The sequence below is a fragment of the Periplaneta americana genome, chromosome 16, assembly GCF_040183065.1.
Source record: "Periplaneta americana isolate PAMFEO1 chromosome 16, P.americana_PAMFEO1_priV1, whole genome shotgun sequence".
NCBI classification, from domain to species: Eukaryota; Metazoa; Arthropoda; class Insecta; order Blattodea; family Blattidae; genus Periplaneta; species Periplaneta americana.
Window position 1 is genome coordinate 150,363,528 of NC_091132.1, and position 24,638 is coordinate 150,388,165.

Below are 24,638 nucleotides of genomic sequence, written 5' to 3' on the forward strand. Positions count from 1 at the left end.
AGTCCGAATGGATGGAGAAATCTATGGAGAATTCAATATTGAGAAAGGTATAAAGCAGGGAGACAGCCTTAGCCCAACCCTATTCAATGTCTTCTTAGATAAAATTGATAAAATGTGGAAGCTACGAACCCATAGAACGAAACTAGGCATGTGGAGGTTACGACCAACATACCTTCAAGCTCTGCTACATGCTGATGATATCATTTTAATATCAGACACACCCGAAAGGCTTCAACAGGTAGTGGAGGAGTGGAATGAAGAGTTAAAAAGAAAAGGGATGAAGATCAATAGCGAAAAGTAGGTGACTAAAGAGGTCAGGCAAAATGAAGATCTAAATATAACATGTGGTGGAAAGCAATTAGAGAGAGTTGAAACATATGAATGTCTAGGCACTGGGCCTATCTTAAACAGTGATGTGAGAATAGAACAGCTCGTAATGAATCGGACAAAGAAGGCAGCCTCAGCATATTATCAAATGAGCAACACATTAGTGAGTAAGAGAGAAATCAGCATAAAAACTAAAATGCAGCTTTACAATTTCATCCTTGTCTCCTTGTCATGTTGCACGGCACAGAAAGCTTATCACTACACGATAAACATCTCAGCAAATTCCAAGCTATAGAGATGAAATATCTGAGAAGAATAATGGCAAAAACTAGAAGAGACAGGATACGCAATGAGAGAATATGAAAAAAGGTAAGACAAAAAAAAAGGCAATTTTTGAGGTGGTAGAGGAGCGTCAGTTGAAGTGGTTTGGACATGTGAATAGAATGAGTGAGGACAGGAAAGCAAAGCAAATGATGGAAATGCGGGCAGAGGGTAGAGTAGGAAGAGGACGGCCGAGAAACAGATGGAAGGATAGAATAGAAAAAGTTGGAATGAAGCGTGGGAAAACTAGGATGGAGATGAAGAGAATGAACCAAGATCGAGAGAAGTGGATGAAATGGACAAAACGAGGTGCCCTGATTCTTAGTGGCATAAGGGACTAATGAAGAACAAGAACAAGAAGATGTAATTAACCCATTTTAACCTAGCGTTACCATATGGTAACGCAGTCCAGAAAGCAATATAACTTGCTTCATACCCGTCCTTAATTAATAAAACTGGAATTTTTCTTTGTGAATCCAAGCTACATGATTGGTTCTTTCTTATTACATTATGAAATCACAAATTTATTATACCAGGTGGGCAAGAGCAGCTGCGCGATTTAGATGTTGCTTTCTCAGCAGCAATTTTGGAGAGCAACAAGAAGTAAAGTAATTTATTTGTTACTTTGATGAACTTGATTGTAAAGTTTGTTGTGGTATTTTACTTATTGTTGGTTGAGTATTCGTGTACATCAAGCACAAGTTTACAATCCGTAACATTGTTGTGGATATAATACATTGTTTCTTACGTTACCATATGGTAACGCTAGGCTAATATATTGTCACTCATTCTTTGTGCTCTCTTGCTACTAACATAAGATGAAGGAATTGCAAGAAAGTACAAATAACAAAATGAATGTTACAAACAGGTACGTGGAAGTGCATGAGATACTTTGGGACTTAGAAAACGAAAAATTAGAGCATTCTACATAGAGCATTCAAAGCCCAACTTTGCATCTGACGAGAACTCTGCTAATGTAGAGGGTGCGTGGCATGTTCGACAACCTAAGTGGAAGGAAACTGATTACTGAAGCTGGACTATTTTTGTTAATAGCGACAGAACAGGTGGACCAGACGATATTTCTTTTATAGAAGAAAAGGAAATGAAGAGTCATCTGTGATAGAAAGAGAATGATACCGTCAAAATTGCAATGTGTGGAAATGGTGCCATCAGGGAAACGTAAGTGGATAAAACAGTATGTTATAACAGTCGATTTCTCCAGAGAGTGACTTTTAAAGAGAGAGATGTGACAAATTTTGTTTTCTTTATAAAAAATTCGCTTTATCTATGTAAAAACTGTTTTAGTCCATTTTCACATGATTGTTAGATGTTGCTATACAAAATGCTTGGAAGCCAAGTAGAAGATTTGGCCCACCATTGAATGAATTAGAATTCAAATGGGAGATGTGAAGAAGTCGGGAGCACCACAAAAGGCAAGGGGTGACCGTCTACTTCCAAATACAGCGATATTGGGCCTACGAGACGTGTCCAAAAAGTAAGTTTCCCTGGGGCCGTTTGCAGAAATAAAATACAATTTTATGGAAAGATTTATTCGAATAGATACAGGAGTTGTTGAGCTATTTTTTCAACATTTTTCCACCTGATACTTGATACTTTTTGATACTGTGGTATCAACAGAGAGGTGCAAATGGCTGTCACACACTGGTTCCGATTCCAGGCGGGAGACTTTTACGAGGGATAAAAGTTGATCCCATGGTGTGGCAAATGTCTCAGTTCCGGTGGGAAACATGTGGAGAATAGTTAAAAAATTGCTGTATCTGTTCCAATAAATCTTTTCATGAAATTATGTTTTCTTTCTGTAAACGACTCCGGGTAAACTTACTTGCTGGATGTCAGTCGCAGAACATCTAATTATATAAGAAACGATGGAATGGAACATTAGTGATTCCGATATCCAGAAACAAAAGACAGCGATATACTAGTGATAATGCTCATCTGGCATACAGCTGTCTCAAAATTAGATGTAGGTCTCTGCAGCCCATGTTTTTTTGTCATATCATAAGAAATGTTTTACCTTACTACCAAAAGATGTGAAAATCGCACAAAAAATTAATGTAAAACGTTATGTTACGAAAATGTGTTTTGTTCATACGAGTATATTGTGACAATAATTCTATTACGTATATTTGTTCAGGTATTGTGAAAGTAATTTTCTTATTTTTGTATTTTTTGTATTATTTGTATGGAGTGTGGTATTGTGTGGGGCAGAAACGTGGACATTACGATGAAGTGAAGAGAAACGAATAGATGCATTTGAAATGTGAATAAGGAGAAGAATGGAACGTGTTAAGTGGACAGACAATAAGAAATGAAACCGTGTTGGAAAGAGTGGGTGAAGAAAGAATGATGTTGAAACTGATTAGGAAGAAGAAAAGGAATTGGTTGGGTCACTGACTGAGAAGATACTGCATACTGAAGGATGAACTGGAAGGAATGGTGAACGGGAGTGAATGGTAAAGAGTTCGAAGCAGAAGAAGATATCAGATGATAGACGACATGAAGATATATGGACCATATGAGAAGACAAACAGGAAGGCAGAAGATAGGAAACATTGGAGAATGCTGGGTTTGCAGTGAAAGATCTGACCTTGGGCAGAACACTGAATGAGTGATGAATATATTATTTGTATGCTAAAGTTCATTTAGGTTCAATAAATTGCTTGAAAGATGTTATTATAAGGCAATAACTCATTCTTTAAGATTTGACAACATAATGACCTAGCGTTACCATATGGTAACGCCCTGTAATTCCATATATTCGCTGCAACAATAGAAAACAAAAGCATTGTTGTGTTCAATTACATCCATTTAATTAGTCTAAAACGAAATAAACGAAAAATTTGACGAAAAATAATTCAGGCTTTTTTTTTAAGGGTTAAAGGAACCAAATGGGAATTTAGAAATTCACAATGAAGATTTAGGCTACACTACAGATTCGGCAAAAGGAAAGAAAATTCTGGTGCACAACAATTTTCACTACCATTTGAGGCGTGTAAATCAGGATCGCAACAAGATGTACTGAAGGTGTGCTCTCCGTGATAGGCCTACCTGCAATTCTACATGTGTTAGGGGTAATAACTTGAATACTATACATGTTTACAAAACTGGATTGCATACGCACGAAAGTAGACGAGCAGAGGTCAAAGCAGGAAGAGTAGTCGCAAATATAAGACAATGTGCAATCAATACTCCAAATGCACCAGCAAACGCAATAATACAGAAGTAAGCAGGTAATATCGCAAACGATGAGGAGGCCAGTAAATATACTGACATGAGTCTGTCGCATTTAAACACACTTAAATGCCATCGACCTCGGCCAGGATCGAACCCACAACCTCGAGCATATGTAGAAGGCCGGCGCTATACCAACTGCACTATCGAGGGCGACAGAAGAATTAGATGTTGATGTTACTAGTAACGGAGATCAGTTCCTTCGCTATGACTCCGGCCGCCAGGATCCTGACTACTTATTTTTGCAACAAATGAAGTTTCGCGGCTGCTATCGGAGTCAGATTATGATAAGTGACGGGACTTTTAAGACAGTGCCATCTATCTATGTACAAGAAAAACTGAAGCTACATACGTAATTTTACTGACACATATGAAAAACTTCTGCGCCACATTAAACTTGGATTTGCATCCGCAGAAAAGCCTTATTATTTTTTGAAATTGCTAGTATGAATCCAATTCGTACAGTTTCTCCAAGAACTGTGAACAAGGCTGTCTCTTCCACTTCGGCCAGTCGATTTGGAAGAGAATGGTGCTATGCCATTCATCCACCCAGACGACGTAGAGGAAATGTTTGGTGCATTGTATGAAGATATAAGTGCTGAAGTTGAACTAATAGCCAGTTACATTGAAAAAAATCTATAATAGAGGGACACCAAGGGGACCAAGACGCCAAGCGGTACAATCACGCTATCCAACAAATGTGTGCAATGTATAAGATTAAGTGCAAGATAGATCACAATGCACAATCAATAGTGTCGAGAGATGGCACCGTAAATTTCACAAAATGCTCGTGACGCACCATAAGTGAATTTGGAAGTTCCTCGATCACATCAGGAAAGATCAAAGAGATAATGAAATTCTTCTCACTCAAATTTTGGTTGGCCACGGAAATGTAAACACCCAATAAAGACGTCATACCAAATAAATGAACAGCAAGTAGAAAGAATGATAGACAATAATAGCACATAAAGATATAGGTGAAATCAAAGCTTATGTGAGGAATTTAAGCTACAGGTTGGAATTACAATGTCAACCTATACATGGGAATGAAGATGAGCTGCAATTATAAATTTATATTATTTCTTCTTAATAAAGTGCTTCAAATTTGTTCCTTAAAACTTCATCTTATAGTAGGCATTTTCATTTGTAGAATTTTCTCAGGTAGACTAAAAGACAGAGTAGACCAACTTTATGTAGACATGTTGCTGTAGACCTACTCTCATTAGAAGCAAAAAAGTAGACATGTCATTAGACATATTTCTTGTAGACTTCTGTCTGTACATCCTCTACACACAACAGAATATTTGCCAGGGATATAGTGCATTTTATCTCAGCTACCTGGGTCCTGGCCTATTCCACAAAAGTATGGTCTAATACATTACAAGTATATTGAGTTATAACTAATAGTTATTCATAGAATTGTATTCTACAAAGGTTTTCTTGTACATTTGTACTTAATTACTCCATACTTAAAACAGTGCAAGTGATTTTTCATTCTTCTGTTTCACCTAAGTATTAGTATGAGTCAATGTGTTATAATTTGTACAGATTTATCTACAATTGAAGGAATGCTAATAACTTTAAATATCAGTGAACTTTTTGTGTAACTCAAGGAACTAGTTGACTGAAATATGTTAATCTAATAGTAGTAAAAGTGAGAATATTGGTGTATATCAAAAGAAGAATAAATAATGTTCTTCAGTACAATGAACGTTTTAGGTTAAGTGGACTTGAAGCAGAAAGGACCCTTTACTAACATTAGGCATAGATCACAACATACAACCAATCGAAGTAATCTACGCATCAGTTTGTAAATACACTTCATTGGTTGATTAATGGTAGCCAATATCATAGCATAGCAGATATGTACGGAGTAGGCCTACTGTATCAAAGTTTTCAGAGTTAGATAATTGTACTCTGTGATAACAGCTGTACCATGACATACAATTTCAGTACAACTCCTTATTGTGTATTTTTTTTTACTTTAGTTAAATGTAATAATCCGAGGTACGACAGCCCATGAAAGACCATGACCGACCACATTCCGAAGCAGAAGTGGACAATCATCCAACCAGAAATGAAGTATCGTGTGGTTAGCACGATAATTCCCCCAACCATTATAGCTGGCTTTCGAAACCGATTTTCGCTACCTATCGTAGCTCCCCAAGTTAGTTCAATATACCGAACACAATATTTTTCTTTGTCTCTAGCTCTTTTAAAATAAATAATTTTGCCTATTTGAACACCATTTTCACGATTTTTTCTTCTTCGTGAAACAATGACAAACAAATATGGGATATGGATACTTGTACCATATCTCGATTGCAATTACAACTGTTACGCACGGAAAATTACGAACTGTGATCTCACAGTGAAAGATCACGTTTAAATATTGACAAATAAGATACATCAAAAAGTATTTACATTCTCATTATTCCTGATAAAATAAAACAGACAAATATTATAGGAATGGTGGTAAGCCATTCCTTGCATCCCGAAATAGGAATTTATTACCAAGGAGGTGAACATAAACTAATTCAAAGTATGACGTCATGTGGCAAACCGCTGTTCCTCGGCCATACACTTTTATGACGTCACTAACAATATACAACTATTGTACATTGTTTTGTGAAACAGAAAGTTACAAGTTCATACTATACAATAACTTTTACTAATAACAATAAGGTATTAGAAAATACTTCTGTGGAATAGGAACCTGTGCTATCGTGGAAATTGAGGGCTTCGAAGTGTAAAAGAAATACGTCCTAAATCATCTTTATTGGTAGAAAAAAAGTCTTCTCAATTTTTTTAAGATTTACCTTTTTCTCGCTATTGCTACCTAAGTTACCTTCCTTTTCTTGTTCTAACTCATCGTTTCCCAACCTGTGGTTCGCGAACCCCCAGGGAGAGAGGGGTTCGCCAAAACTTTTCCGTAATGATGGATTTCGAGGTTAGGCCTATTATTGTTTCTTCATTTCTGCGGCATTGTCATAATAATAATAATAATAATAATAATAATAATAATAATAATAATAATAATAATAATTATTATTATTATTATTATTATTATTATTTTATTGTTTTAAAATTAAATTAACCCTATAATACCTCTTGTTACATATGTGTAACATCGGGAATTTATCACATTATTTCCACAATAAATTAATATTTACTGCGAACGCCTGATTTACAGTTATGTAACAACGTTAGGAATGCATTTTATTTCGCTACAATGGAAATTTAGTCTGCCAGCTTCTTTGTGTTCTAACAATACTAACAACGGTATCGCGACCCGACTAAGGAACGGTTACATGGCGGTCAGGCCTTTCATTTTAGATGTTAATGTGGAATTTCAACATTCTTACATTTAATTTTGTATTTTCAACAATAGCCTACTTCTTCTTTCCTTGTGGCAAATGCAGTAAGTTGTCAGTTGTGTATCAGAATCGTTTTCGTTCACATTAAAATGGATGACTGGTTGAAAAGTGGAAGTTTGAAAGGGAAACAGGGCTTAATAAAATCGCAAGTTAGTGTTGTGTGAACAGGTCATTCAGCTTCTAGTGATGTGTGTCAATCCGATAAAAGTGAACCGTGTGTAAAGAAAAGAAAGTACGATGATAATTACTTTAGGTTTGGATTTTCATATATATGTGACAAGGGCTGTTCAAGACCACAGTGTGTTGTTTGTGGCGACATTCTTGCTAACAGTAGCATGAAATCTTCTCTACTTCCGTAAACATCGCGCCGATGATCCGACGTGTAGCACATGATGAAAAATGCGGGGTATCGGGGCTGCAAGCCCCGATGATGATCCGACGTGTAGCACATGATGAAAAAAGCGGGGTATCGGGGCTGCAAGCCCCGATGATGATCCGACGTGTAGCACATGATGAAAAAAGCGGGGTATCGGGGCTGCAAGCCCCGATGATGTTCCGACGTGTAGCACATGACGAAAAAAGCGGGGTATCGGGGCTGCAAGCCCCGATGATGTTCCGACGTGTAGCACATGACGAAAAAAGCGGGGTGTCGGGGCTGCAAGCCCTGACGAGGGGTGTCGGGCACTGAAAAGTGCCTTTTGGAAAACATGATGCTCATTTGACAACCCATCACCAGTATCTGTGCGCGAAGTTAATTTCATGTCGCCACCACATTTAGGGCAAGTGTACGTACTTGCTAATAACCCTTTCTGCTGCAAAAACCGCATCAAATTACTGATATCGCTCCTAAAGTTATGCACGGCGAAAATATCGACGAACGATTCCATGTTCCTGGTAGAGTAACACAGTCGCACATCCAACCCTTTCGCACGTCGGCACAAAACTGTCGCCACGCCAAGATGTCCAGCGTCACCTGTTAATTTCGCCACCCCTTCTTTCTCTGATTGGCTTTTCGTGGCTTAAGTCCCGTTAACTCAACGCTCCTTTACTCACTCACTCACCCGCCCGCCCGCCATCTAGTCGCATGAATTTACATTAATTTATGCACTTAAAATACAACTTAAAATCGCTTCATTATAACATATATATCCCTCAACATTATTACAAGCGAAAAAATATTGCTTTCATGATGATTTATCTTAAATACCATCACGTCTACACATTAATTTATTCTTGATGATTGACACTTGCAACCCGCATGTTGCACGTTTTTCTTCTTCGTGAACATATATACGAGTTCCGAATTTTTTCTACCAAGAACACGTGTTCTCCAGAGAGACTGCTGAGGATTCCGGCTACTGAGGACTAGAGGATTCAACAATGAAGATGAACACATGAAGAAGAAGAATAACAACATATACAACAAGGACATAGAAGAACAGAACACCACCCCATGAAGAGATGAAGAGAGAGAGGTGAAAAAGAGGAGAGAGAGAGAAGACAGGAGGGAAAGGAAAAGGGAAATTACCCTCTAGCAGGTAAATTTTTCCCTTCACAGCTTATGTTGGCATGCCCCCCACCCTTCATTACCCATAATTCCCACCGTCCCCTAGTGACTTGGGGAGGGGATGGAAGGTGCAATCCATGTTCTAAAATTTTCCCATAATGTAGTACAGTGCATACTTGGAGAATCTTTCACAAAAAAAGTCCGACAGTACGATCAACCGTCGGATTAAAGAAATGGCAAATTATGTCGAAAATGAAATTTTGGAAAGAGTTCGTGCCAGTCCTTCTTTTGCGATTCAACTTGACGAATATACTGATGTTGCCAATTTAGGCATTTTGTTACTTTTCGTCCATTATATTAATGGGGAGTCTGTAGAAGATGAGCTACTATTCTGGAAATCCTTGAAAGAGAACTACGGGAGGATATATATATATATATATATATATATATATATATATATATATATATATATATATATAAGTTAACGGACGAATACTTTCGCGAAAATTCAATAGACTGGACTCGTTGTGTAGGCATTTGTTCATATGGAGCGAAATCTATGACAGGGTGTTATGCTGGGTTTATTGCCAAAGTGAAATCGGTAGCGCCGAACGCTTCTTGGACACATTGTTGCATTCATAGGCAGGCTCTTGTTTCTAAACGCATGCCCGATAGATTGAAATGTGTGCTGGACGATGCAGTGAAAATAATTAATTTTATTAAGGCTCGCCCTACAAAGTCCCGCATCTTTGTAGCAGCGGCGGATTTTCAGGGGAGGCAAGGGAGGCCGAGCCTCCCCTAATATTTTACCAGAACACAATATGGCAGTAATAATTTCAGCTAATTAAGATCACAGACAAGTTACAGCAAATGACGAACATTTTTCCTTTTATATTAATTTTATTATTCACTACGACTAAGATGTAAGTTACGTAAAGTCCACCACATTCTGTTGGTGATGCCCGCTCGCTATACTGTACATAGTACAAATAATTCGTACTGCAAAATAACAGATAGCGCTGTAACCTGTATAGTCGACATCTAGCAGCCTGCAGTGTCTGTGTGAGAGCAGGAAAGAGGAGTCGACTACATGACGCTACTCCCCGGTAACCATGACAACAGCAGTTCAATCAATAAGATAGCTGGTTAGAAGAGTGTTTAAACTTGACTAGAATGCGCGAAGGGAGCCGATTTGGAGACGTCCTACCCACCGCTGACAACTGTACTGCTTAGTCACGGCCGGTTTCGGCTGTATTCGGAAGCTTTCTCTCTTTCTCTCTTCTTGGTTTTAGAAAATTCAGTCACGTGTTGTTAGTTTTCTCTCCCTGCGTAAAAGTTTTCATTTATGTTGTTAGATTTTCTCTTGTTTGCGGGTGCTCTTGTTATTTTATTCTTTTGTGTTACGAGATGTATTTATTTATACAGTATTTTAATATCGAGAGTTTAGAAACAAATGCAGATTTGTATCTAGCTTCTTCTAGTAGCAGTTATTCAGTATGTTGTGGCCTATTTGATCGGTTTGCGAAGAAAGAGGGACGTCCAGTTAATTTGCTGTAAAATTAGGCAATGTAATAGTAATGAGCAAGCCCCGGATTCTTAGGTTCGAATCAATTTTGTTGCTATCTCGTTACTCTCGAAATATTGTTTTTCTTATTCGTTTTATGTAGCAAAGAGTAACATTCTTAAATGTAATATGACCTAAAAAGACCTAATTCGTAGGTTAGGACTTAAAGCGTCCCAAAGAGTGGCAATCTTTATCAAGCCGTTGTAATATAGTAACAGTATGTTGTTTATATATATTTTTTCCCTAAAATCATGTAAATTCCTAAACATAAGACTTAAAATCCTAAAACATAAATTGGAAAACCTAATTTTAGTTTCTTAAAACCTATAAATTCTGCGCTTGGTAATGAGGTACGTCACAGGCCTTATATTTTATATTCTCATCATTCACGTCTTGGCCTCCTCAACTTTCAAACCCACCGTCAGCTACTACTTTGTAGTGCTTTGTGAGGAAGTGGGAACCATTTATAAGTGTTTATTGTCTCACACTGAAGTTAAGTGGCTATCTCGAGGTAGAACTATTTCCAGACTATATGAGCTTAAAACGAAGTTTACGTTTTCCTCACCCAGCCATGCCTTTCACCAAGCAAAGTACATGGAAGATGAAATCTGGCTTCAGACTTTAGCTTATTTAGCAGACATTTTCTAAAAAATTAACAGATTAAACATATCTCTCCAGGGGTCAAATATAAACCGTATCGAATCATTCATTAAAAAACTTAATTTTGGGGAAACGTGTTTCAATAGCAATCAAACCAAGTGCTTTGATAACCTTCACGACTTCCTGGTGGAAAATCATCTTTCTTTGGACGAAAATGTCAAGAACATGGTTAAAGAACATTTGAAGGGACTTGGAAATACCTTCAGAGAATATTTCCCTGCTATGTCCAATAATAACAATTGGATTCACAATCCCTTCGAAGTGTCAACAATTTTAGAATCCACATTAAGCGTAAATGAAAAAGAGCAGCTTCTTGAAATTTCCACTGATTTTCAGTTACAGAAAAGTTATAAATCTTTGTCATTAATTGATTTTTGGTTGAGTTTAAAGGAGTTCCCAGTGTTAGGGAATAAAGCATAACAGCTTTATTACCCTTTTCATCCATATATTTGTGCGAAAAGTCGTTTTCTTCAAATGCGTATTTAAAAATGAATACAGAAACAGACTTTGTGCTGAAAGTGATTTGAGACTTTATTTAACTTCTGTGGTTCCTGACTCAAAACTTTGTGCCATGGAAAGGAGACGCAACCTCCTCACTGAATTCCAAGAAAGAGGTGAGTAATTACAATGAAAACTTGTATTTATTATTGCAACTAGGCCTATACGTCATGTAATTTTTAAGCCGTAACTAGAGTAAGTATAGGTTTTAACCATTAAGGGTTTAGTTAATTTAAGATTATTAAACCTTTTGCTTGGAATTAAATTTTATACATGTCTAAGCTTATTGTATGCATATTTAAAAATCAGTGGTTCACCCAACTCAGATCGTTGTGGAAGGGGTTCGCGAGTGGAAAAAGGTTGGGAACCCCTGTTCTAACTTATATTCTATTTTACAATTTACCAATTATTTATGATCTGACCATTATTCATTCCCCTACAAATCTGATGTTCTTATCAGTCCATGTTCATAACCACTGAGCTAACAGAACAGCTTGGGATACAACTCCTAACATATCACATAATTCTCTCAAATAACATAGTAAGTAATACAGCATATAGTTAGCAGTAAATTAACCAGCATTTTGTAACTTAACTACTTTTCATTACCACTTACTTACAGTTACTAATCATAATATCAACTCAGAATGGAATAGAGTAAGAGTCAGTATAGTACAGCATATGTAGACCTGAGGTACTGGGATAATGGTAGTGCATCATGGCAAGTAACTTCGTCTGAATTTTGTGAGAAATTAAATAACAATGAAAGCCATTCATTTTTATGAAACATTTCAACTTATTACATTGGAATGAGTTTGTTTACATTATATTATTATTATCTTATTCATTTCTGTGTGTAAAATTGTAGTGTACTTTGTACATTTGCAGTGTTATTTGTAACGCAGTTTTACTCCTGGTTGAGTGTTAGAGAAGGCCGTATGGCCTTAATTCTGCCAGGTTAAATAAACCATTACTATTATTATTATTATTATTATTATTATTATTATTATTATTATTATTATTATTATTATTATATACATATATATTAATTAGTATATATTAAATACCAATCCAATCTTTGGTCTACTTGATTCTCAAAATTGTGGTTGAACCATTTGGTATAGCCTAATCTTCAATAAAACTAATCGCATTTATCGCCATTTTCAGCTTATAAGGTCCACCATCACCAAACAAAACAATTTTTTTCAGTTTATTCATGGTCAGATAGATTAACCAGCCGCTTGTTACATCCTACTGTTGAACACACAAGATACCAGCCAGAAATGGATACAGTCGGCGGCAGCGATTTTGGCAGGTGATCTCGAAGGCATTTCCAGTAGGCAAGCCAATATTATTTATGTGAGCTGCATCAATGACTGGCGATAACGTTCTGAGTCGTTGTTTATATTTTCATACCCGCAGCTTATATCAATGTTATGAAACACACCACAGTACAGTCCGATCAAAGAATATTTTAAATACATGTAAATGACTTTCGTTCGCAATAATTTTACAATACGCCTTCTACATTTTCTAAATTAAAAGGAAAAAAGCATTGCATATATATATATATAATCCCATTCTTACCAGATCAATATACAAGCTTTGTCCAGTAATAATGTAAGGATCTTCTACTGGTCGTGCGGCAATTCATGTTAGTACAATTACGATTCTCTTTATTGTTGATCAAAATATTAATTTGGTGAATTGGCTAAAATTGCATGCCACGTAAGTTATATTTATATAAAGGTATAATAAATAGGATTGCAATGGATATTGCAAGGGCAATAATTTCTGAACACGCAAATTGTGAATAAAACAGAGAGGAAAGCATTGTAAAATATACAGAATCATACAAAATATCGGAGAAACCAATTTTCCCTGCACAAATTGCACCAATTGAAAAATATAACTACCATTCACATTAAATATTTTATGGATTCTAAAAAGTTGTTTGTTAATCTAGAATTATAGGCTGATGACTATACTAAATTCCAACACAAAATTCATTCAGGATATGTATAAATTACACTTTTGAATTTTACTAAATGTATACTATAGAAATACATTACTCCCCTAAATACTGTAGGGCCTACATGTGTTAACTGTATTTATGTCTATCTGCGTTATCCGATGTTTTATTTCTTTTTTAAATATAATTCATAGTCCTGAAACTGCCACATTGAATTCGCACAAATTGAATTATTATTCGTAATTTTCGTCTTGGAAACCCCTAAGATAGCTCATTTAATTTTTCACCAATTTTTGCCCCACTCCACCACTTTAGGGACAAAGTCGGACAAAATAATACATTATTCGCATTCTGTGATCGCAAAGATCCCCAGATATCGATTTTCGTCGAGATCGGATCACATGAGATTTCTCACTCCGCCTTTTCACCAGTACTTTAGGAAATGGTATTTAAAGACTCTAAGAATATTTAACCAAAATTGTAAAGAGTAACCTTCATTTTAAATTTTACGTCTCTAGCGAAATATGTTTTAGTGAATTTTTAAAACCGTCAACTCCTTTCTCTCTCCTCTCTGCTCCGTTAGGAAGTGAAAAAAAAAAAAAAAAAAAAAAAAAAAAAAAAAAAAAAAAAAAAAAAAACTTTATTTGAAGGAGTACATGAAGTTGAATTTTTTTACATTCCTTATACATTTTAGAAACAATTCTGAGAGATTAGATGAATAGTATAACCCAATTTTATGAGCGAGTCTTAGTTTTAAATTTAAAGGCTGGTTAAAAAAAATAAATCTGTATAATTGTTTTGATCGTTACTGCCTCCCATTTTTCAACTCTTAATGTTCGTATTTAGTAAAACTCAGTCTTATCTATTAACTAAGGATTAACAAAAACTTACGTATAGAGTTTAAGGATATTTAAGTTGACAAATCAATCAGTCTGTTGATTATAGAATAGATTTTTTTTTTATTATGTAGTCTTTATACTTTGTAGTAACGAGGAAAAGACTATGCAGCAGCAACTGGAATTATCTCGAAAAATGTGTGCCGGAAATTGATCTCTTTTCATATACGTACATGCACACATTATAGACTACTCTGTAGTTCTACAGTTTACTATATGTGCATAGTTTTTAGAAGTGACTGTCCATCTAAGTCCACTCGAATCTCGAGCCTGTATGTTTACTCTTATGTCTTATCCATTCCAACTTCAGTTTGCTTACTGCAGACATATCAGCCGACCTTGCATCGGTGAGTAACTCGTTCTGGAGTTCAGATTAAAAAAATCCGTCTGCCAAAATCGCTGGCTCCTACTATAGCTTTCAACTGCTCTATGTGGTCTCACTTTCAGTGGCGTTTCGTTAACTCTTGCACACATTACTTTTATGCGTAAAATTGAACCGTGTAATGTACCTTTATAAATTCAACCAATTTCACTTCTTTTTTTTATTTTATTGGGTTATTTTACGACGCTGTATCAACATCTAGATTATTTAGCGTCTGAATGAAATGAAGGTGATAATGTCGGTGAAATGAGTCCGGGGTCCAGCACCGAAAGTTACCCAGCATTTGCTCGTATTGGGTTGAGGGAAAACCCCGGAAAGAACCTCAACCAGGTAACTTGCCCCGACCGGGATTCGAACCCGGGTCACCTGGTTTCGCGGCCAGACGCGCTGACCGTTACTCCACAGGCCTGGACAATTTCACTTCCAAAACACCATAAAAGTGCATCTACACGGTTCAACTTTTATTTAAACTTTAAGTATCCAAGCAATGCATACAAGATATATATTTCATACTAATTAAAATATATACCGTACGTAGCGAAGATGACGTTCAAACCGACTCACCATGTAGACACAAAATCTTCACGTATCTTAATTAAACACGCTTTTTAAACTTGATTTTTTCAATATTCTTCCTATATTGCAAGTGTACGTGCATGGGAAATTGAGCAGTGTGGATGCAGCTTAAGTACCTCTGCGCTCGTTTATCCCAAAGATAGAATATGGATTTAATTGCAAACATTTTAATAAAACATGTACTCTATAAAATTAATATAGAATTTGTTGGTTTCAGGTGTGGTAGCAATATGAAACCTAAATCATGTAATCCTATACGGACGTTGTAACGATATCCCATTTTTCGTGGAACAATAAATGCTATTATATTAATTTAAGTTATAAGGAATAGTTTGGACGTTCAGTGATAATGATTCTGTGCAATAGTGAGTTATATTCCGGTATTACGTAATACAACCTAAAGTAACCTAATCTTAACTAATCCTAACCCAAGGAAAGCAAACATCACGTAATCTAAACTAATCCTAACTAACCCAAGCGAAACTAAGCTATCCTAATAACTTAATGTTAGGTTAGCTTAGTTTAGCCTGGGTTTGAGTTAGTTAAGGGAGAAAATTTCAGTATACGGATTCCTCACTGACAATTTATATCTTGAAATACTACAAAAAGCAGATTTATCTGCGTTTGTCGAATGCATATCATCATGCTTACGAAAAGACACTTCTCAGTGCCAATAATTTATTTTGTGTGCACAAAGTTGGAATTTTTAAGTAAGAGAAAAAGAAAGTAATCCGTGTTCTGAAATTTATCCGTTTTTTTTCTAGTATCTTTCGTAAAACGAACATAAAATCATCGTTTATGGGGGGGGGGGGGGAAATTCGAAAATCGTGGAGTGGTTATTCTCCATAATTACGTATTCCAGTTTTAAGTTTATGTTAACTTATATACGATAAAGGTAAAAATTGCAACTTACCTCTTCCACAATATTGTAATCCATCCAAACATACCACACCCATCCATCGAAAGTGTAAACTTAATTATCGCTTGAGCCGTGACACACAGGACGAAAAACATCAATGCTGCCGTGAATGTGGCGTTGTGGCAGGGTTGCCAGATAAAGGAATCGAAACAATCGTACTAACTTATGAAAATTGTCGTACTTCAACATAAAATTGTCGTACATTTCTCAACTTCCTAATATACGTCTAGTCCACCGCTGTGTAGTAATGGTTAGCACGTCTGACTGTGAAACGAGCGGGCCAGAGTTCATACCCCGGATGAGACGAGTTATCTGGTTCTGGGTTTTCCCTCAACCCATTAAGAGCAAATGCTGATTAACTTTCGGCGCTGGAGTCACTTCGCTGGCATTATCAGCTTCATGTCATTACGCAATTGATAAAGAATCGCAAAATAAATATATCTACCAGTAAATTTTAGTTCGAATTAGAAATACTACTAATTATAGTTCACATCCACAATGACATTCAGCATTGAAACCAATCACCACCCATTTCTTTATCATCAACACTATCATTGCAATAAGGCGTGCACGATGACGCTTAGAATCAACTTATATTTAAAGTCAGCAGAATTTGAACTTTGGCCGAAGCGGCGGCAGATAAGCCAATAAATGCGGCGGCTGAAAATTATATCAAATTAATTCATCTACAGTCGACTCAAATCCGACATCTCTATAATGTCGTCGCGTTTAGACTTCTTAATGCTACTGCGGTACTATTTCATGATAAAAGATTTCCTTTATCGAACAAACAAGGCATTTAATGAAATTAAACTCGCATTAGTTTGATATAACTGCTCCGCGATCTACGTGAAACCTAGAGCTCAAGATGACAAATTATGACTTGCATGGCAAGCATGGTTACCAGATCGAGTTGAAGCATCCCCCCCCCCCCCTAAAAGCACGTTTCTTTCATATTAGTCCAGGACATATTAAATGAAGGAAACTTGTCTAAAAGGTACGAATTAACCACCAATTTTATTTTAATTATAAACCAACATTATAAATTCCCAATTATTTTTTTCCTTCAGTGAAATAGTCGTACAAAATTGCGTACGACATAGAGTGCGGTCGTACTTCGTACAATTAGTCAAAATAGTCGTATGCGTACGCATATAGTCGTACGTACGGCAACCCTGCGTCGTGGCGACTGAATAGAGTTCACTGCTCCAGAGATGCGCTGTCACTTTAGAAGCCAGAATACTTTTAAGAGAGGCGCTAAAAAATAGAGCTAAGTCTTGGACATTTTACTCGGTTCAACTTTACTTTCAACTTTACCCATTCAAGCACTGCATGCAAATTTGATTTTTAATACTAATTAATATATATACGCAGTGAAAATGATGTTCAAAATGACGCACCATGTAGAGACAAAATCTTCATGCATCTTCACTGAACGTGCATTTTAAACTTGATTCTTTCAATATTCTTCCCAGATTGCATGAGTAAGCGCATGGAAAACTGAACCCTGCAGATGCAGATTTACTCCCTACTGTCCCAAATTTGTAATGTGAAACACTTGCTTTATCAAAGCTAAAATAATAGTACGGTCATATGAAAAATTAAAAAGATAATCCAAATTTATTTACAGATTTAATCAATTAAATTGTACGTGTCCCACTGAATATTATAGATGTTAGATAGTATGTTTTATTTAACGACGCTCGCAACTGCTGAGGTTATATCAGCGTCGCCGGATGTGCCGAAATTTTGTCCCGCAGTTCTTTTACATGTCAGTAAATCTACTGATATGAGCCTGTCGCATTTAAGCACACTTAAACTGAATATTATAGGTACATACATTCTTTGTATTAATGCAATTAGTGATGATTCAATTCAAACTGTCTGAAAGGCTTTTCATAACTTACCAATTTATACTGAATCGTAAAACCTTTCCAAATGTGCAAGAACTAAGTGGGTTTCTTGGTTCTTTGCTGTAACCTTTTCTGCTAGTTGTGTAATGCCCTAGATCATATATATATATATATATATATATATATATATATAATCTAGGGTAATGCTTAAAATCTGGTCCATACAAGAACGTCCAGCTGTAGAACCTATTTGATCTCCGATATTCTGTCTTCTGTAGTTTTCTTCACTCTTTATTTCACTGTAGGCCTACTCCTTAATCTACTTATTGAGGCCACCAAACAAATTGCTCTATAATTTCCTCCATCTTTTCTATAACCTCTTTTTCTTAATGGCCGGATGTATGATAGACACCGATCTTCAGGAATAAGCTTACTATCTCCTAAGTTTAATATATAAAGAGTTCGCGGGAAAAACGATGAATGTCACAGTTCTCCTTAGGTTGATGTCATTATCTAATTCAATGGATCACTGCCAAATTTAATGTTGTTCTTATGAAAAATGGTAAAAAGGAGAATTATCACTACGAATACAGTAATCCTTTCCTTTATTTTCTATAGAAACAGCACTACATCTTGCAGTTATCGACTCAATTAGATCATTATCTAATCCTTAACAGAAACGTGACATTCATCGTTTTTCCCGCGAACTCTTCACATATATATATATATATATATATATATATATATATATATATATATATATATATATATATATATATATATATATATACAGAAATGTGACATTCATCGTTTTTCCCGCGAACTCTTCATATATATTCACTTGTATAATAGAAGCTGTAAAATCTGCCGACAATATAATTAATGTACGGTAGTATCAACTAATATTTGTACTCACGTATAGGCCTATTATAAAGCTATTGCCTTCTGGATAACAAATTCTATGTTGTGATGAAGCTGTATCCAGAAAGCGGCGAATGAAGTATTTTTATGTTTATAACAAGGCAAAATACCTAGCGGATGCGCAGTGAAGAGAGAGAGGATAGTGTTATTTATTGTCTCGTGCTAAGATGCTGGAGTACTTAAATAGTTCCAAGATGAGGTACAGTCTTAGAAAATGTTTTTCGCACAGATACTGTCCCAGAAAGGACAAAGTGCACATGAACAGACGTAAACGAAACAAAACTAGTTTCATTACCTCCTTCCCTTGTGAACCAGGTCGCTCGTCCTCTGATCATGCGCACTGCCTTTCTGAGACTTATAAACTATCTTTGCAAGAAGCTTACTTTCTAAAATTGTACAAGTTAAGAATTTAAATTATGTAACTAACTCTTCAGCTACTAATTTTTTCGGTAGGCTACTGCTATTTTCACGTCTAGTCCGTCTTTAGTGCTAGTATAATTTGCAATAGGGAGGAATGGTTCATTTCGTTAGGGTTAAAATCAATCGTTTTTAAAACTGCTCTTGAGCAAAGTTCAACAATATACGTCGATGTTACGCATGTTAAATTTTCTACTGCAAGATTTACTGGCATTTTGACAGACAAAGCACTTCTACTGGACCCAAAGAGTTTAAAATTTCTTTGTACGTAATATTACTGTGTAACATTGAATTTTTATTGTTTATTTTACAATGCTTTATCAACAGTAATAGTTTTCTATATTCTGAGTGAAATGAAGGTCATAATGCCAGGGAGATGAGTCCGGGGTCCAGCGCCGAAAGTTACACAGAATTTGCTCTTAATGGGTTGAGAGAAAACTCAGGTAAAATATAGACTTACTAAATAACCGCTAGACTGGTTACTGGCGCTAGTGTTATGCTCCCAAATTGAACAGCCGACGGGGGGCCATTTGTTTGGTTGAGCTGAATAAATATGATTCGTTCGTGTGCTGTTTTTTGCAGGAATGCACACGGATGTAAAGATAAAGAAGGAAGGAATGTTACATTTCACTGATTAGTTAATCTTTAACTATTGTACTTATACGACAGTTTATGCTTCAGGTTTTCTCTGAGTAAAGATTCCCTTAACCGAAAGTTGATAGGTGTAATCGGCAGAGAGAATTTCTACCCTACAATGAATCATTCTGTGTGGTCAACTCATTTCGAAGATAGTTGTTACCTTTCGAACTACGTTATTACCATATACATTGTTATTGTCCTTCATCCACTCTATATTCTTCATTTTCTTCAAACAGCTGTTGTTTCAGTGCATTTATATAAATTATAAAAAGTTAATTTTTTAATATGACTGATTTAAATTAACTCTTGTCTTAGTTACGGATTAATGAAACAGTTTCCTATACTACTACTACTACTACTACTACTACTACTACTACTACTACTACTACTACTACGATCACTACCACCACTACTACTACTACTACTACTACTAATAATAATAATAATAATAATAATAATAATAATAATAATAATAATAATAATAATAATAATAATGCTTTTTGATTTCATACAGCAGTTTAGGCCATGAAATTATGTAATTATAAGTTCCATGCTGGAAGATGCCATATTTAACATTTCATAAGTATAAGAAACTAAATGTTCATCTTACAACAAATTCAAACTTTGAAGCTCTGTATCTCAAAAGTATCGAAAAAGCAGTTAGAACCTTGTCAAACCAAGGCCACGACTTGCAGAATTTTTTCAGCATGTTCCTTTATGTCAGTAATTTTTTTAGGTGTAGAATTATATTGAACTTCAAAAATAAAACAACAAATGTCTTAGGACTCAGAAGGCTATAGAATTACAAAACTTTACTTTTTCGAGAAAGATAGATCCTCATTTACTCTTATGACGAGTAAAGAGTTGGAATTTAAATAGCGTAATACGAGTTTAGATATCTTGCATAACACTTGAGAACTTTTACTGACATTGACTTCTTGCGTTTCTACGTATGTTACTGACTGCAGAACTCACCTACTGAAACTGCTTTCTCAGTGTCTGGCATCAGTTTTTCTCTTAAGGGGTGAGGTACACAATTGACCAGCAAAAATCTATTTAATTTTTTTTATATCTCAGCTACTATAAAAGCTAAATGAACAAAACTTTGCATGCTTAATATGCATACTTTACGCTTTATAAAACATTATTCAGAATATTATAACAGCTAATGATTACCTGTAAAAATATCAAATTTCCATAATTTTTACAACTGTAAAGCATTTACATATTAAAATATACAATTATTTAAATATCTGCATGATTCTTTTGCTGGAATGCTTTGGAGACCTACATCAAAAACATAGCCTAGGATCTTTTACCTATTCCTTCAAGAAATATATTTTTTCTTAATCGTTGGCTTCAATATTAGATTTCTTAAATTTTTGATCGACAAAGTCGCATCCTCAAAGTGCGGTGTTGGTGACAATTGGGTACCTACTCTTCATCTATTAGTAGGGGATTTCAATGCATCCCACCACACTTGGGGATGTAATGCCGATGATAACAGAGGAAATAAAATTGCAGAAATATGTATCCGTCTAAATCTCATTAGCCTCTACTCTGGGGAAGCAACAAACCTCTCCTTGACTTACGGTACATATTCCATGATAGATATCTCCATTTGTATCCCGGTTCTGTCCACGCATTTCGAATGGTCTGTGATTCACAACCTATTTGGCAGTGACCACTACCTCATCCAAATACGTATGTCCGCTTTGCGCCTTGCAGAATCTCGGGTTATTAAAAACGTGGATTGGGTATGATTTCCTGAGTCCATTTTATTCGATGATATCGGGCATAAAAGTGTGGACTACATATTAGAACACTTCTCAAATGTGGTGATTAAGTCGGCGGAATTATACATCCCCCGGTCGTCTTACATGCCAAAACGCATCTGTGTCCCTTGGTGGACGGATGCTTGAAGAGAAGCAATTCGAGACCGCAAACATGTCTTACTCCAATTTGAGCGCCAGTCAACCCAAGAGAATTTTGTCTAGTTTAAACATCGTAGCCAAAGCTGGTCGCACTATGAGCGATGCTAACAAAACTTATTGTGAGCGATGCTAAGAAGACTTCCTGGACAAACTATGTCACTTCTTTAAAAATAATATCCCAGCTATCATCGTATGGGTCAAAGTCCGTCGAATAATGGGTAAACGTAGCTCTCTAATATCAGGTCTTTTGAACAATGAAGCGTCGTTAAATAAACCATAACATTTTTTTTAACAATGACGCAACGACCACCAGTGCCGTAGAAATTGTTCAAATATTTGCTGTCACATTTGCACAGATAAGCAGTTCATGTAATTATAGCCTGAAATTTCTAAAAATAAAAACTGCTGCGAAAAAACAAAATCCAAATTTTACATCTATTAACACAGGATATTACTGCGCACAGTTTACATCTGAGAATCTGGAGGCAGAAATCCCATTATGACTTTCCTGGAATTATTAGGAATACTTCAGTGCACTTAGTAGGCATTTTTTAGGGTTTTAATACGACTACTTCACATTTATATCTAACTTATACTGTAAGATTAAAATTTCAAATGTTGTAATTTCAATAATTTCATCAAAAAACAATGTGTAGCAGACGAATACAGCTGCAGTGAACGGGAACTGTTGACCGTGCGCTGGATGATCCAGTGAAGATTGCAACATTACACCCAGTATGGATCAAGTCACTCGTGGAAACACTGCTAAGTCTTGTATTAATTTATTATGACATCTTCAAATATTTGTAAATTTTTCATTTTAAATCTCTATTTCATTCACACTACACTTTGAATTTTCACTCGCCTACCTTCTTTCTCGAAAGAAAATTGTCAGTTTTTAACAACGGAATGAAAGAATATAATTTTATTGTGCCAGTTACTCGTTTTAGATTGTGATATCTGGCCTGCAAATTTTCAATGCAGTTTTTGCGCTTATTCAGGGGGACGAAATTTAAATGACAGGTTAGAAATGTTTTTGTTTTTTGTGTCAAATCAAACAACTTTTTTGGTTTTGTTATAGGATCTTGACCTTTACCATACGACGTTGCAAAGAAATGCCATTCAGCGCTAATACCATAATCGTCTTCATGTAAACAGTTATTTTTAAAATTCTTTTTGGTTTTGTATTATGAACTTGATCCATCGGAAAAGAGGTAATATTTTTCAAATCGTTGAATTCTGCTTTAAGAAACTGATTGCTTCAGATTGAAAAATGTGAAAGGAATCGGTATCATGTGTCATGCTTTCTGATATGACAATATTTTTGTGACGAATTACTGTACATTCTTTGAAATATGCTACAAAAGGATGTATTGTGGCTTGGGAGTTGTTCCAATGCACACCTTGTACTGAACCGGTCAAGGTGGGTTCCGCAAAGTTGGTGATCGGGGGATGGAATAGTGGCTCTCGTGCTTTTCTTTTCGGCCATTTTTCGTCTTGTCACAACCACTCCTTTTCGTTCTCTCGTCAACTTGGTTGGCGAGTTGGTATAGCGCCGGCCTTCTCTGCCCAAGGTTGCGGGTTCGATCCCGGGCTAGGTCGATGGCATTTAAGTGTGCTTAAATGCGATAGGCTCATGTCAGTAGATTTACTGGCATGTAAAAGAACTCCTACGGGACAAAATTCGGGCACATCCGGCGACGCTGATATAACCTCTGCAGTTGCGAGCGTCGTTAAATAAAACATAACATTTAACATTTTCGTTCTCTCGTCTTTTTCATCACTCTGTTTCTCTCCGCCGGCCCCCATTGCATGCGGAACGCCCACCACATCATCACAGCCATTTTTACCTCTCCATCTCCGTTGTTACTTTTTGCCACGTCCGCTACCATGACGGGATTTGTTAAGAATTCCTGGTGAGGCTTCATTCTTCTTCCCCGTGTAGTTATTATATCCATTCTTAGGTTAAGGTTCTTAAGCTTATAACTCCCGTCTCACCAGCGGGGATCTTTCCTATCTCCGTACTCCTGTCCAACGGTTTCAAGCGCGACTTCTGAATTGTATGGTCCGACAGGGTGCCCAGCAACTAAGCAATAATGGAGCCTTCACGCTGCCCCTATATGCAAGTCTAGGTGCGGAGCCCGGATCAGTCGTCATCTACATTGACGTAGAGACCCAATGGGAGCCCGGGACTATCTAGACGGCATGGTGACCGATTCTGCTTGCCGGAGCGGATATATCGCTCTGACGTGTTATTGCTGACGAAAGGGTTAAGCGATTCTTTTAAGATGGTCGGGCGAGCTTTTTACGAGTCGGATTGTGGAAGATGGATAGTCCTGGGATTGTTCAGTGTAGAGTGAGGAGACACGGGCGGTTATTCCCGTGGTAGGGGCATAAAATTCCGTATCGCCTCTGGTGTACGACTTGCCATTAAGTGTTTAATGCCCAGTTTGAAGGGTAACTTGCGTGAAGTGGGATGCTGGGATCGGACTGTTGGGGGGGGGTCCCCATGGGCGGCACAGACCAACAAGAATTTTTAGGTATCTTTCTCTTACGTCCCCCGGTGGCAGGCTGACGCCGACGGTTCCATTGGGGGGCCCAGTTTCAAAATGACCTCTTCTCG

At 36.5% G+C, this 24,638-nt stretch overlaps 2 protein-coding genes across 7 annotated transcripts in view; one reads left to right on the plus strand and one right to left on the minus strand.

Annotated features, from left to right (window-relative positions):
• The window catches only part of LOC138691322 (uncharacterized), a 259,737-nt gene extending 243,376 nt beyond the window's left edge, over positions 1-16,361 (minus strand). For all 5 annotated transcript variants that reach the window (XR_011329821.1, XR_011329820.1, XM_069813205.1 and 2 more), the window contains exon 1: positions 16,246-16,361. The gene's annotated coding sequence lies outside the window, so the exon portion shown is untranslated. The remainder of the gene's footprint in view (positions 1-16,245) is intronic.
• Positions 1-24,638, plus strand: part of LOC138691317 (zinc finger protein ZFP2-like) — a 499,579-nt gene that overhangs the window by 76,867 nt on the left and 398,074 nt on the right. The gene's annotated exons all lie outside the window — the stretch shown is intronic.